Source organism: Panthera onca, chromosome D3 (assembly GCF_046562875.1).
Source record: "Panthera onca isolate mPanOnc1 chromosome D3, mPanOnc1 haplotype 2, whole genome shotgun sequence".
NCBI lineage: Eukaryota > Metazoa > Chordata > Mammalia > Carnivora > Felidae > Panthera > Panthera onca.
Window position 1 is genome coordinate 24338829 of NC_138350.1, and position 4808 is coordinate 24343636.

General features: G+C 46.0%; 1 pseudogene; it reads left to right on the plus strand.

The window, feature by feature from the left end:
* Positions 1–831: 831 nt before the first annotated feature.
* On the plus strand, positions 832–1305 carry LOC132665094 (small ribosomal subunit protein uS17 pseudogene; annotated as a pseudogene).
* Positions 1306–4808: the final 3503 nt, after the last annotated feature.

Genomic DNA, 4808 nt, shown 5'->3' on the forward strand with positions numbered 1-4808 from the left:
TGCTATACGATTCATCTTGACATGAACGTTCAAATATGAAGAAGAGAATGCTGTATATAAAAATTCTCTGTATGGAAACCAATTTGACAATAAATTTCATATATTGAAAAAAAATAAAAAATAAAAATAAATAAAAATAAAAAAAATAAAAATAAATAAAAATTCTCAAAGTGACACAGGTATAGCCAGATAGATCAGATCGGTGGCTGCTGGGCATTAGGATTGTGGTGGGGTGTGACTATTTCGGGTTGAGGGAAGGAGTTTCTTTGCGGTGATGGAGCAGCCTGTATCTTGTTCATGGTGACGGTCCCTCAAATCCACACGTGTGGCAGAATTTCACAGAACTGGACACAAAAGAAAAATAAGTACACGTAAAACCAGTGAAATCCACACTAGGTCATGTTCGAGTTAATAGTATTGTACTATTGTCGACTTTCTGGCTTTGGCCATCTTTATTATGGCTATGTAGGATATTATCGTTGGGGGAAGCGAACACAGGAACCCTTGTTACTATTTCCACAAGTCCTCGTGAACTATCCACTGTTCCTTTTTTTTTTTTTTAGTTTTTTTTAGTGTTTATTCATTTTTGAGAGACAGAGAGAGACAGAGTGTGAGTGGGGGAGGGGCAGAGACAGAGAGAGACTTAGAATCTGAAGCAGGCTCCAGGCTCTGAGCAGTCAGCACAGAGCCCGATGTGGGACTCGAACCTACGAACCGTGAAATCGTGACCTGAGCCAAAGTCAGACACTTAACCAACTGAGCCACGCAGGTGCCCTGCATTAACTGTTTAACATAAAACAGTATTCTTCCTTTTTTCAGGTGGCCGGGAAGATGGTGGACATTCGCACTGAGCAGGCCAACCAAGGCAGCCAACCACCCTTCACAATAAGAAGAGGGTCCTGCTTGGAGAAACTGGCAAGGAGAAGCTGCAAAATACTACAGAAACACGGGTCTGGGCTTCCAGATGCCCAAGGAAGCCACTGAGGGCGCTTACGTTGGCAAGAAATACCCCTTTTCTGGTCATGTCTCCATCCAAGGGTGGATTCTCGTCTGGGGTGGTGACAACGACACAGACACAGAGGACCATTGTCATCCACCAAGACGGCCTCGCTACCTCCAAAAGTGCAACCGCTTCAAGAAAAGCCACAAGAACGTGTCTGCGCACTGTCCCCCTGCTTCGGGGATGTCCGGGTTGGCGACATGGTCACAGCGGGCTAGTGGCAGCCCTTGAGTAAGACTGAGTGCGTCGACGTACTCAAAGTCACACAGGCTGCTGGCCCCAAGAAGCCACTCCCGAAGTTCTGAGACGAGATGTCTGCTCACAGCCCCGGAGAAAATAAAGTTATTTTTCCCCTAAAAAAAGAAAATGAAGTAAAATAAAATAAAACACTATTAAAAACAAAAATTAAAAAAAAAATTAAAAATCTATGTCTCGATGGCCCTAGAGGCGGTGGAGGATTATTCCAATGAACCATAAGATGTGGTTCATCGTCCCACTGAACCATCCACAAAGCCACCATTAGTGATTAGCAGCTCAAGCACCAGCGGGTCCTGGAAGTCTCACCGACAAGAGCTAGTCATTGCTAACCCCATCGTAAACCATAAGAATAAAATAGAATCCAACATCTCTCTTAAGATAATGTCAATAGCAGAATTGCCCAGGGGTTAAGAGTATGGCGTCAGGATCCAGGAAAATCTGGGTTGATGCAGGCGAATCGACCAAACTGTGTGGCCTCAGGCAAGTTTATGTTCCTTGCTTCTCCGAAGGACTTAATATTAATATAAAAATGAGGTGACTCAGGATCCTTTCAGATTTGAGCGACAGAAATCCCACACAAGCAGCTTGAGAGACAGGGAATGTAGCAGCTCACAGAACTGTAACATTCAAGGAGTCTCTAGCTGCAGGAATGGCTGGATCTAGGTGCTCAGAGGGTGCTCTCAGGACTGTCTTATCGCTACTCTGAGTTCCTTGTGTTTGTTTCATTGTTAGGCAAGACCTTACCTCATGGTAACAAACGTAGTGCCAATAGCTCCAAGCCTCTCTCCTCTTAGCTCAGCAATCGTCATTGAAAAGAACATCCCTTTCTCAATAGTTACATCTAAAGTCCTGCAATTAAGCCTTATCTCTGGTGTATATCACATTCTCACCCCCGTCAGTCAGTGACACCAGAGGCATGGAATACACTGATTGGTCAGACCCGAACTGTAGCCAGATTCCTTCTCTTCCAAGCAAGCCGAGAACACGGGGATACAGAACATGTCAGAAGCACACAGTGACTTATTTTTTTTTCTGGAAGAAAATCAATGTATCTTTAGCAGATAGAAGGAGGAATGGAAGCCAGGCTGGTAAAACCAACAGATGTCCAGCAGAGAGGAAAATAGCATCATTATAAGGATAAAATATTACATGAGACAGCTCATGCAAACCACGTGGAAGGTGACAGGTGTTTATGAGGAGATTAACAAAGAGGTTTTCTTTGTGCCACTGGTCACCGTTGCTGATGAGAAGAATCAGGTACGTTGGAGAATCCAGCCGGCTTCGCCATGTACACAGGTTATAGCTGCATTTCAGGCTGGTCCCTCAGCAGCGCCCGGCTGCTTTTTCTTCCTGAGCGCTCCGCAACCCCAAGCCTCCTTCCATCCGGTCCCCATTTGAGGTTTTGTCTTCCCTACCAGACTGACTGCCTTCAGAGAGTCTGATTCCTTCTCTGCTCTAAAAGTCAGACCCAGTCAGCATGACTGGCGCCGTGCCACGCACAGTGCTAGACGTTCTTCATTGCAATTGTTGCCCCAACCCGGGACGGATGGCAGATGGCCTTGCTCCATTTGGCAGGTGAGCAAACTGAGTTTCAGAGGGAGCCGCGCATAGTTTGCAAGTGGCACAGCCGGGTGGATCTCAAACCCAAAGGCTCCAAATGCCTTTTGCTTCCGAAGAAAGCCCCCCAGGGTCTCCAAGATTTCACCAGTGAAACTCACCTGGCAAAGCTGACCTAAGCCTGGAGCTTCCCTGCACCTGCTCCCCAGAATTCCTCATTCCTGTCCTAATGGGGCTCCTGTTTCTCTCTTTTTACGAGGCTGATCTGCTGGAGGCCTGGGCTTTAATATCGCTGTGAGCCAAGCTGAGGTGAAGCGGTTAGTGGCTCCACTCACACCGGCCCAGGAATAGCATTTGATCCTGGGCACCACGCTAGGGCAGGGGGACCCATTTCACTGGGGCTGGGGAACCCTGGTGCGTGCCTAAGACATTATTAAAGTGAAGTATGTCGGTTCTGCCCGGCCAGCCGGTGGAATGCAAATCAGGAAACGTCTTTTTGGTGGCCGGATTCGGGGTTGGGGCCGAGGAAGTCCCCACATCTCCCAAGCTAAGCGCACATGTTCTCCTTCCACTCAGTTTCTCTCCTTTCAACTCATACGCACAGGTGCACACAGGCACGCACATCCACATACGTGCATGCCCGTGGGCTATTTTCTTCCTCTTAATTAAAGTGATATAAAAAAAAAAAGCTCCTTTTGTTTATCTTCATCTTTTCCATCTTTTTCCTGGGAAGGTTGGTTGCTGGCGGCTTATTCTGTGTGCATGCGCACACGTGTGTGCGTGGGTGTGTGTGTGTGTGCGTGCGTGGGTGCGTTTCCTGGTCATTATTTTTCCCAGCTGCATCTCCACAATGAGTACAAATTCAACCGCGTTTGGAAAATAAATAGTGCCAGCATCACATTTGTTAAAAGCGGAGCCCGTGGTCGAGATCAGCCTGGCTGTTGGGTACCTTGCTTCGTTCTTGGGAGACACAGAATAATTCACCCGGCCGGGTTCTCGGGCTAATCTAGGAGCAGAGTGAGCGTTCCATGGCCCCCACAACACACAGATTTCCTGGGTGTCTTTGTTTCCCGGTGCGATTAAGGTTGGACACCCAGAAGGGGTGACGTGTTTAGCTCCAACCACCGTGCTTGGTGACTTCTGATTGTTTCAAGAAAATTTCAAGAGCTGGGATGTACTGAGGGCCTACTATATGCCAACGACTGTGTGATCCCTATCTACACCAGATCCCCTTTTCCAGGTAGATTCACCCACGACCACATATAAAATCAGCTATCCAAGGAGCTCTTGGTAATAACAGGAATAATAATAGCTAACATTTATTTGCAAGCTCTCTTCTAGGCAGTATGCAAATCATTACAGAGTATTAATATTTTGGAGATTAATATTGCATAGTATTAATGTTTTTGTCTTAATGAGAAGTATTTTGAACACAGAGACAAGAACACAGAAAATACAACAAACACCGGCTTTTAATAATCTTAACCTAATACTGTACTTCCTCCAGATCACCTCCTTCTGGAATAAGACATTACCGATAGAGCTGAGTCCCCTGCATGCACCCAGATTCCAGTTTTGTCCCCAAACCTCCCCCCAGGAGCCTAAATTTGGAGTTTATTATGGCAATAGATGTTTTTGAATGTTTATTACATGATTATGCATCCATAAACGTTACATCTTGTTGTTCATGCAGATTTTTAAGTTTCTCCTAATGGTATCTAGCTGAACACATTCTGTATCTTGCTGTTTTCTTCCCACTGTGCATAGATGATCAATTTAGTCCTCACGACGGGCTCAGGGGGCTGGCGCCATTTTACAGATGAGAAGATTGAGGCACAGAGGGGATAAAACACTTGTACTCACATGTCTTAAAGCTAAGCAGGTGTCTAAACAGGGACTGAGCAGCTTTCCTATTGAGTACACACCCAAAAGAAACGAGCATTTGGGGGGATACTAAAGACACGCAGAAGAATTTTCATGAGATCTTTATGCG